Source organism: Podarcis pityusensis (assembly GCF_964106645.2).
Source record: "Podarcis pityusensis genome assembly, chromosome: 14".
In the NCBI taxonomy this organism is placed as follows: domain Eukaryota; kingdom Metazoa; phylum Chordata; class Lepidosauria; order Squamata; family Lacertidae; genus Podarcis; species Podarcis pityusensis.
In genome coordinates, this window is record NC_138039.1 from 2,248,683 (window position 1) to 2,262,957 (window position 14,275).

At 51.6% G+C, this 14,275-nt stretch overlaps 1 protein-coding gene across 1 annotated transcript in view; it reads left to right on the forward strand.

Moving 5' to 3' along the window:
• The first annotated feature begins 357 nt into the window (after nucleotides 1-357).
• RADIL (Rap associating with DIL domain) overlaps nucleotides 358-14,275 on the forward strand; it is a 72,981-nt gene continuing 59,063 nt past the window's right edge. Inside the window, exon 1 of the mRNA XM_080980958.1 lies at nucleotides 358-501. The gene's annotated coding sequence lies outside the window, so the exon portion shown is untranslated. The remainder of the gene's footprint in view (nucleotides 502-14,275) is intronic.

Below are 14,275 nucleotides of genomic sequence, written 5' to 3' on the forward strand. Positions count from 1 at the left end.
CCATAGCTTTAACAATATGGAACTTTGTTGGCAAGGTGATGTCTCTGCTTTACCTGCAACTAGAACTTTTTTTATTCTTTTTTTTGTGTGTGTATGATTATTACTTTGCCAAAATAAAATTAAAGAAAGAAAAGAAAAAAACGGTGCCGGTACTCACTATGAAGTTGTTTCAGTAAATGCCACATTTAAAACATTTTGTGGGCAGGTACTGCGTATCTGAGAGTACCCCCATAAAAAAATCCCAGCTGTTCTTAATCCTGGCTTCTCCGCCCGGCTCTTCCGCCCATCCGCCACGTGGCGGCGCCGCGACCCGCTCGGCTGCCGCCTCCGCTCGGGGCTCATCTCCGCCCCGGCGGCCGGGACGTGCGCTCGGCGCGGGAGGGCGAAGGAGCCTCGGCCGGACTCGCCGCCGCCTCCTCCGGAGACTTCCAGCAGCCGGCTGCCTGGGCGCCCGACGCCCACGATGCCCCGGGCGCCGCACGGAGGAGGACGTCGCGGGAGGTGAGTGGCTGGATCGGGGCACTTCGGGATGCGCCCTAGAAGGTGGCACCGGAGTGGCACCGGAGTGGCGCCGGGAAGCGCAAGGGCGAAGCGGGGGATGGAGGTGGTTGTTGCTGCCTGAGCGCAATTTGGGGAGGAAAGGGAGAGGGGCGGGGTGGGGATTCCAAGGAGGGGTTCCCCTCCTCGCCCCCCAAAAGAGAGAAAAACTGTTCCGAGCAGTGGGTGCAAAGGAATTTGGGCTCCGCGGACGTGCCAAGCGGCGGAGCCAGAAAGTGGGACAGGTTGACATAGAGACGGAGTTCGCGGCGCCCGCAAACACACGAGCGCGCCGCGCGCACGGTCGGGTTGCAGTGCAAGCGCGGATCCCGAGATCCCAGCCAGGGACTGGGAAGGGAAGGGGTCAGGATCAGTGCCGGATTTAGAATAAGCTAAACAAGCTATAACTTAGGGCCCCACTCTCTTGGCCCCCCCCCCAAATAAAAATTAAAGGGGGAAAAACGATGTACATTTCCAAAATATAAGATAAAAAACAAATAAAATAAAACCTACCTACAGCAAAAGTGTTTTGTGTTGCGTAGGCTCCTGTGATCTAAGTAAGGAGCCCCGCCTGCTAGCCTGCACCCTAAAAGATCACTGCTTTGCTCATTTCTATATATAGGGTACCTACAAAAAATATCAGGGGTCCCTTTACCTTTACCTTCACATAAAATATGTATTTTATGATAAAATATATGTTTTGTTATGTGCATGAGATACCTATAAATTGCCATATAGCATATAGTCAACACAAAAAACAGCGGCAATTTGTTGTTGACAAAGGACAGCTGGACATAGAAAGGGCCCCAGAACCTTCAGTAGCTTAGGGCCTCATCAAAATCAAACCTAAATCCGGCCCTGGTCAGGATCCGTGCCCTTGAGATCGCTGAATGCGGGTTTTTAAAAAAATATAAGTGCGCTTTCGTGGCCCTGATGTGGCCAGGAAGGAACAAGGACATAAGAAAATAATAGTAATAGTAATACTACTACTACTACTAATAATAATATTTATATACCCCGCCCATCTGGCTGGCTTCCCCAGCCACTCTGGGTGGCTTCTAACAAAATATTAAAATACAGTAATGCACCAAACATTAAAAGCTTCCCTAAACAGGGCTGCCTTCAGAGGCTGGCTGCAAAAGGCTGGCTGCAGGATCAGGCCAGTGGCCAAATACTCCCAATGATGCAGGAATGTGGATAGACTGCCTCTGGAGCTGGAGGCTCTGTAAAAAGATCAGGTCAGTGGCCCAAGTAGTCCAGCATCCTGTTCTCTCAGTGGCCAACCAGGTGCCTCTTCAGGGAAACCTGCAGCAAGCAGGATCCGGGCACATGTGATCTCTTCTCCCAACCTGCAGCTTCCAGGAACCGGGGTTCAGGAGCATTTCTGCCTCTGTGGAGGTAGAGGAGAGCTGTTCTGACTATGTGGCCATCGAGAGCCCTCTTCTCCTCCTCTTCCTCCATGGCAAGTGGCGCTAGGAGAAATGTTTCCTCCATCCACGAAAAGCAACAGATTTGTGAGGCTGGGACCCAAAGTTGGTCGTTACCCCGGATTAATTAAGCGGCTAATAGAAGCATTTCGGACAGAGTGGCTCCAAAGGGGAGCTTGCAAGCGCAGCTGACTTGCGAAAGGTCTGGACTCTGTAACAGATGCATAGCTGAGAGCTGCCCTGGCAGAGAGAGTTTGGCCCATGGCTTTGGACACTCAAAGTTTATGTCTTTAGGACCCACCTTATTTTTACAATTGGAAGTTTGTGTGTGCTGGGCCCGGGGGTAACCCAAGTAACACGGTCCAGGTCCGGTCCCGAATCCAAGGGTTCTGTGAGGGGTCAGTCCGACAGGGCCCAGGCAGGAAACCGGCAAGGACAGGCACAGGATCTCAGGAAGGTTCTGGCAAACAGCAATGTTGCTCCCACAACCTGGGGCAGGGTCTGACAGCCTTTTATCTCTGATGGGGTAACGGCTGGTCCTGATCCCCCAGTGACTCACCTCCCTGCCTCACCTGAAGGCGAGCACTCCTCCTGCGAGTACTCAGGTCTCTCCTTCTCTCAGACCTCAGTCTCTGCAGCTCGGGAGACGTCGGTGGGTTACTAGACCCAGAGGCCGCCTCAGCCTCCCCTGACCCAACCGGTAGTGGAGCAGCTGTAAGTGATTGCCCAGCTGGAGACAACAAGGTCATCCCCGCATCTGGAGCCAGGGCAGGCTCAGGCCCCTGACTCGGCCCAGCTGGTGCTTGTTGCAGGGGAACCTGTGCAGACTGGGACTCTTCAGGATCAGGCCCCAGACTTGGTTCAGATGATGCCTGAGGCAAAGGATCTGGTGCGGGCTCCAAGTCCAAGCCCGAAGCCCAGGCCATCACATTGTGGAATCATGTAATCGTCAAGTTGGAAGGGACCCTGGAGGTCCTCTATTCCAACCCCCTGCAATGCCCGGGACCACAGCTGACTGATGTCCATCTAACCTCTGCTTGAAAACCTCTGGCGAAGGAGCAGAGGCTTAGAGTCCACCGCTGAGTTGTTCTAAGGTGTTTTAATGCTGCAACCTGCCATGGAACTTTAGGGTGCAGGCTGGGGGATCGATAATCAATAATGATATGGTACTAACAGCAACATAGGTGCCCTGGATGGGATCACAGGTCCCAGGGGACAGGGGCAGACTTTGGTGATATGGCGCCCTGAGCGAGGACAAAATTTGACACCCTAAAAGTTTATTGGGAGCCCTCTCACTTTCTGTTCTGCGCTGGCTCTCAAGTGCTCTATGTTCTAGCTGCAGTAACTCAATCGCCCATCTGACCGGGGCCTAACTCTGAGTAGGAACCCGTATGAATATAGGTATTATTGTTGCTGTTGTTGTTATAGTCATACCTCAGGTTACAGCTGCTTCAGGTTGTGTTTTTCAGGTTACGGACACACTGAAACCCGGAAGTACCAGAACGGGTTACTTCCGGGTTTCGGTGGTCACACATGCACAGAAGCGCTAAATCACGCTTTGCGCATGCGCAGAAGCACTGAATCACAACCTGCACGTGCGCAGATGCGGCGCTTTGGGTTGTGAATGCTGCGGGTCGTGAATGTGCCTCCCGCACAGATCGCGTTCGCAACCCGAGTGTCCACTGTATTATTATTATTATTATTATTATTATTATTATTATTATTTTGCGCTCCCTTGGCTTGGCACCTTATGCGGAGGAGGAAACGATTCTTAAACCGCTCTGGGAACTATAGCACTGGCAACTGTAGCACTGGGAGGGGATGGTGCTGTCCCAGCTACGATCCTCAAGAGACATCCCAGGACTCTTGGGGACTGTTTAAAGCGGGGCTGTTTTGTTTCAATGCATCTTGCCAATGTGGCCACAGATACCTACCTAAAAGCCGTGCTAATAGAGCAGGCGCACACAGGCAGAACCGGCTGTTGTGTGGGGCACCGGAAGCGGGGCCTGCAAGCCCAGGAGTGACGTTTGCAGCTGGATTAGTGGGGCGTTAGCGGGAGATATTTGGGGGAAGGCCCATGCGGAATATTCCTGGTCTAGTCCCCGCTGACATCTCTGGGAGAGGATTCTCTCTCAAACTCTAGAGAGCTGCTGCCGACCTGTGTGGACGGCACTGAGCCCGATGGAGCAATGTTCTGACTCTGCATCAAGCAGCCTCTCCGATGGCTGCGCAAGACCTGCAGCACAGGCTGACCTTGAGACGTCCGTCGAGGCAGACGGACCGGAAAGGTGAGCTGGCGACCTGGACGCAGAGATGCTGAAATGGAGACGGGCAGAGAGGTGTGGGAATCAGGGGGCGCGCCAGTGCGCAAAAGGAGCTCCTTGGCAGTGGAGCAGAAATGGACACGCAGGGGACGAGAAGGAAGGGAGGAAGCATCCTTGCGAGGCGCAAGAGGGAGGAAAACCACACACAAAGCGGCGTGCGGTTTCACAAACGCATTTTCTCTCCCAGAGAATCCTGGGAACTGGACTTTCTTAATGGATGCCTGCTATGGATGCTTCAGCTGAGATTCCTGCATTGTAGGGGGATGGGATTGATGACCCCTGGGGTCTCCTCCAGCTCTACGATTATTCTGTGGTTTTATAAGGGTTGTGGGGAATGGTAGCTCTGCGAGGTGTGAACTGTTAGAATTCCTGCTCCGTGTCTGCAGTCATGGGATTGTTGTCGATCACATGCCAGTGTATGTTTTGACTCCACAGAGTAGGAAGTGACAGAGACAGGATGTTTGTCTTACTGTGTTCCGTGAAGTGGGACTGTTGTCCTTTGTTCTGTTTCTCTTTGCTGTCCGATGCTAGAGAGAGAGGGAGCCATGTTGCAGTGCTCCGCGTGTGTTTAGATGTAAATAAAGTAGATTAGCCAAAATGCTGAGTTGCTGAGGTCTGTTACACAAGCTGCAAAGACTCTGCGGATCCCTAAGTGTGCCGATGTCTGTTGGCATCGGTCGCTGTGATGTTCAGGCTGAATAAAGCTTTTGAAGCTCCCGAATGAAAGACCAGGAGGGAGAGAACATGTAAGTCGGGCATGTGTCTCTGCCAGGGTCCTACTCAAGTGTAGGCTGGGGAATGGTAGATCTGCGAGGTGTGAACTACAGCCCCCAGAATTCTTTGAGGGAAAGGATGTGCTTTGATTGGGCATCCAATGAGGCTGAGAACGGGAAGATTTGGGACAGATACAAGAAATAGAATAGAATTAGAATAGAATTTATTATTTATACCCCACCCATCTGGCTGGGTTTCCCCAGCCACTCTGGGCGGCTTCCAATAAAGTATTAAAATACAGTAGTCTGTTAAACATTAAAAGCTTCCCTAAACAGGGCTGCCTTCAGATGCCTTCTAAAAGTCTGGTAGTTGTTCTTCTCTTTGATATCTGGTGGGAGGGCGTTCCACAGGGCGGGCGCCACTACCGAGAAGGCCCTCTGCCTGTAACTTGGCTTCTCGTAGTGAGGGAACCACCAGAAGGCCCTCGGTGCTGGACCTCAGTGTCCAGGTAGAACGATGGGGGTGGAGACGCTCCTTCAGATATACTGGGCTGAGGCCATATAGGGCTTTCAAGATCAGCACCAACACTTTGAATTGTGCTCGGAAACGTACTTGGAGCCAATGTAGGTCTTTCAAGACCAGTGTTATGTAGTCTTGGCGGCGGCCCCCAGTCACCAGTCTAGCTGCCACATTCTGGATTAATTGCAGTTTCCGGGTCACCTTCAAAGGTAGCCCCACGTAGAGCGCATTGCAGTAGTCCAAGCAGGAGATAACTAGAGCATGCACCACCCTGGTGAGACAGTCCATGGACAGGGAGGATCTCATCCTGCGTACCAGATGGAGCTGGTAAACAGCTGCCCTGGACACAGAACTGACCTGCGCCTCCATGAACAGCTGTGAGTCCAAAATGACTCCCAGGCTGTTCACCTGGTCCTTCAGGGGCACAGTTACCCCATTCAGGACCAGGGAGTCCTCCGCACCTGCCATCCATCCTCCAACCGCCTCCAGACACTCACAGAGGACCTTCACCGCCTTCACTGCTTCTGATTTAAGAGAGAGGTAAAGCTGGGTATCATCCGCATATTGAGGAACACCCAGCCCAAACCCCTGATGATCTCTCCCAGTGGTTGTATGTAGAGGAAATGTAAACTGTGGAACCCCCTGCTGCAGGAGGCAGGGACGGCCACCGTCTCGGATGGCTTTAAAAGAGGGCAAATTCATCGAGGAGAGGGCTCTGCTCTGCCTCTACCATCCTTCACACAATCCTGCTTCCAGGCTTCCCATGACGGGCATCCGGTTGGCCCTTGTGAGAACGGGATGCTGGCCCAGATGGGCCACTGGCCTGATCCTGCCGGCTCTCCTTATGTTCTTCTGTTTAAAGGGTTGCTGTGTACAGAGGCGACCAGCTCAGCAGCTGACGGGAAGAGCCTGCCTCGTGTTTTCCATTCCCTCAGAAAGTGCAGCCAGGAAAAAAATAGCTGGACGGCGAGTCGAGGGCCATCTGGTTGCTGTTGGTGACCAAGCCGGGCCTGGTGGCAGAAGCCGGGCCGGCTCCCAAGTGGACGGGGCCACGAACGAGGCTCTTTTGCCGTTTGTGGGATCTAAAACTAGGCAGCAGTGGTCAACTGGACTCATGTGGGCTAGATTCCCCCACCCTATATATTTCTATTTACAGCCCCCAAAGGGTCTTCTATCAAAATGATGAGGAAGGATTGTGTGTGAGAATTAAGGTCCGTGCAGCTCCCACTGTACGCAAAAGGAAGGCTTTTTAAAAAAGTTTGGTGTTACGACAAGGCAGATATTCAATAGGTGAAGCTTCTTCACCTGCTGAATTTCTGCCCAACTCAGGCAGCAACCTCAGTGGTTTCCCCCCAGTTTCTTTGTCTTTCTGTTTTTGAGGGCTTCCAGAAGACTGAGGGAGGCAAGGATGGGGGGAGGATATGGAACCCTCTGCTCCCAATATGTTGTTTCACCCCCTTTAGCATTCTTGCCCTGCTGAGGCTGCCTGGGTTTCCCTGGGAATGTTTGCAATACGTTCTGCGGCCATAGGAAGAAAACCCGGAGAAGCGTCAGGTAACTGAGCTGCTTGGGGAGTTTCTCTTTCCAGAGCTCTGTGTGATCAGCTAATTACGACAAAGTCATTATTGCTGTAATAAAACCGTCATTAGGCATCCCATTGAGACCTCTGCGTTAGCGCCAGGAACACTAGCAAATGCCACAGAGTCTTTCTCTGTTGGATTAAGAGCAAAAACCTGCATCGCTGCTTCTGTCCCCCCAACCCCCTTCCTGGGCTGGGGAAGCAGTTGCAATTCCTATGCACTGCGTGATTTTTTAAGGAGCCAATGTTACATTTCAGACATCAGCCCTGAGTTGAGCGGAAAAGGAAGGAAAATATTTTCAGGTTGCTATGTGCCCATATCAGGATCGAAGGCTTGCAGGCGACTGGAAATTTATTTATTTATTGCATGAGGTTTCGATGCCGCTGGACTGTGTAAAAAAGAAACCTCGCGGCGGTTTACAGTAAGAAAAAAGCAAGTGTCATTGTTGTCATTCGTCTGACAATGGAGTGCACCTCCGGGGGTGAAGTCAAACCGCTGCGTTAGAAACTGACCTCCCCGGGTGCAAACCTGGGCAGTGTGCATGTAAGTCCCGGGATGCCCAGCTGACGAGACACACCCCCCCCCGGCCTTGCCAATGTGCTCCAAAAGAAAGCGGTGCAAGACATTTGGCACCAGCCTGGTTGCAGCCGTTGCTGGAAGGAGGCGTACAAGGCGCCATCCAACTGTCTTAGGGACTCCACTCTCGATTTATGAGGGATGCAGGTGGTGCTGTGGTCTAAACCACAGAGTCTAGGGCTTGCCGATCAGAAGGTCGGCGGTTCGAATCCCCACGACGGGGTGAGCTCCCGTTGCTCGGTCCCTGCTCCTGCCCACCTAGCAGTTCAAAAGCACATCAAAGTGCAAGTAGATAAATAGGTACCGCTCTGGCGGGAAGGTAAACGGCGTTTCCGTGCGCTGCTCTGGTTCGCCAGAAGCGGCTTAGTCATGCTGGCCACATGACCCGGAAGCTGTACGCCGGCTCCCTCGGCCAAGAAAGCGAGAAGAGAGCCGCAACCCCAGAGTCGGCCACGACTGGACCTAATGGTCAGGGGTCCCTTTACCTTTACCTTTCCTCCTGAGCCTTTTCTTCTCCTGATGGTATCCCATAAGGTAGCGGAGGTTTAGGGTCAGAGTTTTCCTTCTCCCAGGTAAGCTCCCTTCCCAGTTGGACGAGAACACCTGCCCCTCACTTCCCTCCTCAGCAGGGGCAGAAACTGCATTCTTGACGGTTGGACCCAAGGCCGGATTTATGTTTGATGAGGCCCTAAGCTACTGACGGTAATGGGGCCCATTCTATGTCCAACTGTCCTTTGCCAACAACAAATTGTTGCTGTTTTTTGTGTTGAATATATGCTAGTATGTGGTAATTGATGGACCTAATAGGTATCTGTAGCCATTTGCGCATGTTGCCATGTAACCAGTCCATGCAGAATGTAGGCACCCTATATATAGAAAGGAGCAAACCAGTGATATTTGAGGGAGCAGGCTAGCAGGCGGGACCCATGATTTACATTATAGGAGCCTACACAACACAAAACACTGTTGCTGTATGTAGGTTTTATTTTATTTGTTTTTTATCTTATATTTTGGAAATGTACACCCAGTTTTTATTCCTTTTAATTTTTTTGGGGGGGGGCCAAGAGAGTGGGGCCCTAAGCTATGGCTTGTTTAGCTTACACGTAAATCCGTCACTGGCTGGACCCGCCATTGATCTTGTCCGCTCAGTCTGCTGGAGCCTGTCTTTAATTGATCAGACTGCAAATTAAACTGGGAAACCTGCCCCTCGCTGGAATTTCCTGGGCCTCTCGGAGGCTATCCGCAATCCGCTCTCTTGATGTTTTTGCATCACCGAACCAACTGCTCTCTTGAGGCCTTCGTCGCCCAGCGCTCAGCTGGCCGTTTAAGGGGAGCCGTTTGCCGAAAGAGGCCCGAGGAATTTCCACTACCGAGACCTCATTGCAAAACCAGCCGGGGAACAAACGCTCCCTGGCGCCTCGCTCCACTTTCCATGTGTACCACCCTTGGCTCGGAATCGCACCAGCCTGCAGGAAGCTAATCGTGTCGCTTGCTTGCAGCTGAGATGTTTTTGGTTCTGCAGTTTGCCACGTGTCCCCCGAGCTTCGCTGCCAGGGAGGCGATGCGCCGAAGGAGATCCCGAGAAGCAGGCAGTGCGGAGAGCCTGGCGCCAAGTGCTTTTGCTGGGTGCTGCAGTGCAATGCCCACCTTGGGGAGGGAGAAAAGCTGGGCACCTAAACTTAGCTGCTCAAAGGGAAGCTTTGCTTTGCACCCTCTCTCTGCCCCACATCCCTGCACATTTTCTTTGCAGTTTTGGCACCCTCCTCTCTCCCACATTTCGGGTGCTGGAAGGCTCTTCTCCTCCCCTCTCTGAGCTCTCCGCTGAAAGCCTCTGAGGGTACCAAAGTTGTCCCAATCAATCCCTATCCTCTTGCCCCCAGCGCCAAGGGCTGGCAATATGCAAAGGAGAAAGGGAAGATCTGGAGGGGCAAAGAGGAAAGACCCAACATACTCCAAATGCAAAAATTTAAGAAAATTAAAACCCACCCCATTCGTTCGTTTGCATGGCTCACACCATCATTGCAGGTTTTGCTCAGGGTGGGGCGGTGGAACAGACTACAAATCCTCCAGTGTTACTCCGCTGAAAATAGGGAAGTCCTATTCCATAATAACAACAGCAATAATTTTATTATTTATACCCTGCCCATCTGGGCGACTTCCAACATACAATAAAACATTGAGGATTAAAAATCTTGCCTATATAGGCCTGCCTTCAGATGTCTTCTAAAGGTTGTATAGTTATGTACAGTCATACCTCGGATTGAAGTAGCTTCAGGTTGAGCACTTTCGGATTGCGCTCCGCGGCGACCCGGAAGTAACGGAATGCATTACTTCAGGGTTTTGCTGCTCGCGCATGCGCAGACGGTCGAAATGATGTCACGCGCATACACAGAATCAGCAAATCGCTACCCACACACACGCAGACGCGCAGTCGTGGGCTGCGTTCGCTTCAGGATGCGAACAGGGCTCCAGAATGGATCCCGTTTGCATCCTGAGGTACCACTGTATTTTGGAAAGAAAAAAATAATGAATGAATTCCTATTCCCCACAAATAACCCAGAGATGCATTTTAAATAAAAGGACACATTCTACTCATATAAAAACACACTGATTCCCGGACCGTCCACAGGCCAGATTTAGAAGGCGATTGGGCCGGATCCAGAACACGTTACTTCCGGGTTTCACCGCTCGCGCATGCGCAGACGGTCAAAATGACGTCATGCGCATGCGCGGTAGTGGCGAATTGCGACCCGCAGACGCAGGTTGCGTTTACTTCAGGATGCGAACGGGGTTCCGGAACGGACCCCGTTCATATCCAGAGGTACCACTGTATCTCCTTGGCTCGGGGGTTGCATATCTCCATCAGGCATAGGCAAACTCGGCCCTCCAGATGTTTTGGGACTACAATTCCCATCTGGTCCTGTTAGCTAGGGATGATGGGAGTTGTAGTCCCCAAACATCTGGAGGGCCGAGTTTGCCTGTGCCTGCTCCATACCCTCCAACGTTTCTCCGATGAAAATAGGGATGTCGTAAGGAAAAGCGGGACATTCCAGGTTTCTGTAAATCCGGGGCTGTCCCAGGAAAATAGGGAAGCTTGGAGGGTCTGGGACTAGCAATCGGAGCAGGATCATAACTTAGAGGCAGGCTGGGCAAGCGATGGTATCTCCTGGTAGAATCGGGAGAGACTCCCTTGTCCGAAATCCTGAAGAGCTGCTGTCAGCCAGTGTCGACAATATGGAGCAGCAGCCTGACTTAGTAGAGATGGCAGCTCCCTGTATTTGCAGGCATGTCAGAAGAACGAAAGAACTTTGAGCCCTGCTGGTTGAAGGACGGGTGGATTTCCAGCGCTGCTTGCAGGTCTGCCCAGACAGCCCCTCTGCTGAGTAAAAAGCAAAATGGATACAGCTGCTCTTCTTAAGAGAGAGCCAGAGCATTGGCTCCACCTAGCTCATATCGCATGCACTGACTGGCAACAGTTCTCCTGGTTTTCACGCAGGGACTCTCTCTGAGCCCTACCTGGAGATGCCTGCGTGGTTGAACCTGGGTCCTTCCACATATAGCTCTGCCGTTGAGCTACAGCCCTTCTGCACCGGGCTAGCGCCCTGTGCTACAACTCCCGTGACGGCAAGGCATGCTGGCTGGCAGCTGCCCTTTGAAGATTTCTTGGGGTGACAAGGGAAGGAGGGAAAGAGGTCGCTGCTGGGCTGAGGGCCCCGGAGAGACTGGTGTACGCAAAGTGGGACGGGAGCCAGCGAAGCCACGGCGGATGACGTCCCATCGCAGCGCTTATAATAGAAAGCATTACTGGGTTAGAAGGTGACCTTGCCTCTTAGTCGCGCAGGGAAGGCTGCCTTTGGAGCTTTTCCAGGGCTAAAGTAGTAAAGCTGTTTCTGATAGCATGAAAGGAGGAGGAGGAGGAGGAGGAGGAGGAGGAGGAGGAGGAGGAGAGTTCCTGGCTCAGGTGACGGAGGAGGCAAGGAGCCTTTTAAGCCGCAGGAGGGAGAGGGACCCGGTAAATCCCCACCAGGCATCTGGGCTGACCCAGCTGCTAAAGTAAGGTGACCAGACGTCCCCGTTTCCTGGGGACAGTCCCCAGATTTACAAATCAGTCCCCTGACAAGATCCATCCATTCCAACTTCCCCGGATTCTTTGAAAAAAAAATCTGGTAACCTTCCGCTAAAGGCGTTTCCTCGAATGGGGTTGTTCTGGGTTCTTGCCCAGCCAAGCTGCCTGCAGTGCCAAAAAGAGGGCTCAGATTTGCACAGAATTGGCCCGTGATGCTCTAAATCAGCCTTTCTCCACCTGTGGGTCCCCAGATGTTGTTGAACCACAACTCCCATCACCCCTAGCTAGCAAGGCCAGAGCTCAGGGAGGATGGGAGTTGTAGTCCAACAACATCTGGGGACCCACAGGTTGAGAACCACAGCTCTAGTTATATATATCAAGGCATGAAGGAAGCTTCTTCAGCTTGAGGGCCTCATTTCTTTCTGCGTAGGCTTCTGGGGGCCAGTGGGTGGGCATGATCCCTGCCTGAACAAGCCACCCTGCAGACAAGTCATCTCCTCTCAGTCTTCTCTTTCCTTGGCTAAATGTACCCAATTCCCTCAACCATTCCTCATCAGGCTTGGTTTCCCCACCCTTGATCATCTTGGTCTCCCCTCCTCTGAACACCTTCCGGTTTGTCGACACCCATCTTAAATTGTGGCACCCAGAACCGGACACAGGACTCCAGGTGTGGTCTGACCGAGGCAGAACAGAGCGGATGATGGACTACTCCGAAATGGCAAAACTAACTGGGAAGCTCAGGAATCAAGAAGAAGAGATCTCTAAAAAAAGAATGGGAAAAGTTTATAATGTATATACAAGATTATTGTAAGCAGGTTAAAACACTGGTAGGATTCTAAACACACTTGTAATGTAACAGTATGTATGGATAATTTAGAAAGAGAAAAATTGTAGTGATATGGCAGGCATGTCCAAAGTCCGTTTCGGGGGCCTAATCCAGCCCCCTGGCTGGTTTCATCTGGCCCCTGTGGCAGTTTATTTCTTGGGGTCAAATCCTAAAAAAAGCTCAGCGACTTTGGTCGGCCCTCACGCATGTTCACTTCATCAAATCTGGGCACCCCGTGATATGCAGTTGAAAACAGGATTAATAGGGCCCATGGAAGGGATGATTCAGAGTATTCTTGACATTTGGATTCAGAATGGTTTTTGTGGTATGATTATATTTTTTGGGGGGGGAAATTACTTAAAAAAAAAAGTCAGAACAGAGCAGGACTATATACCACTGAGCCATACGTTGACTGGATTTAAGTTCAAACCTTTGCTGTCCCGCAAATGCGCCAAACAGCCTTAAGCAAGCCGCACTTCTCCATTCTCAGCTCCTAGCTTCTGCAATGGGTGGATAACAGCGCTGGCCTGCTTTACAGGATTGTTGTAAGGGTTGGTGAGATGTTGTGAAGCGATCCTTCCCCCTACTCCCCAGCACACCTTGTCTTTAGTTGTAGGGCTGCCCCAGGGATAAGGAGGGGTTCAGATATCCATCCCTGACCGTTGGCCGAGCTAGCCAGAACTAGACTCCAACAGCATCTGAAGGGCTCCAGGTTCCCCTGGGCAGCGTGAATTGATTCCACCCCAGTGCCAGATTTACGTATAAGCTAAATAAGCTATAGCTTAGGGCCCCACTCTCTTGGGCCCCCCCCCCAAAACCCCTGGATGTACATTTCCAAAATATAAGATAAAAATACAAATAAAATAAAACCTACATACAGCAACAGTGTTTTGCGTTGTGTAGGCTCCTGTGATGTAAGTCATGGGCCCCGCCTGCTAGCCTGCTCCTTCAAATATCACTGGTTTGCTCCTTTCTATATATAGGGTGCCTACATTCTGCATGGACTGGTTGCAGGGCAACATGCGCAAATGGCTTGAGATACCGATGAGGTCCATAAATTACCACATAGCATATACAGTGGACCCTCCAGATACGAACTTAATTCGTCCCGGGGGTCCATACTTACCTCAAAAAGTCTGTATCTAGAGGCACCGCTTCTGTGCACATGTGCGGTGCAATAGAGCGCCTCTGAGCATGCGCAAAGTGTGCAGAGTGCTTTTGTGCATGCGCGCACAGCGAACCTGGAACTATGCACTTCTGGGTTAGCCACATTCGCAACCCGAGGTACCACTGTATTCAACACAAAAAACAGCGGCACTTTGTTGTTGACAAAGGACAGCTGGACATATAAAGGGCCCCATTACCTTCAGTAGCTGAGGGCCTCATCAAACCTAAATCTAAATCACACCGATTCTTCTTTGTTAGATATGCCACAGAGCGTGTATCCAGCGTTAATACGTGAAGGAGAGAAAGGAAGAGCCTCTAAGATGGGATGCTCAAAAAATTGTCTCTTTCTTTCCCAGCCACCCAGCTAGAGATATTCTGCTCAGCTGGGACAAGCATTCCTGACGGGAGGAAATAATTTCATAGGAGTCCCAGATGGGTTGCATACTGTACACTGATTCATCGACCCGTCCAGAAATGCAGACTCCACCCCTCTGCTCTTGGCTCCCAAAGAGTTGCAGGAGATGCTGCTCACTCGCTTG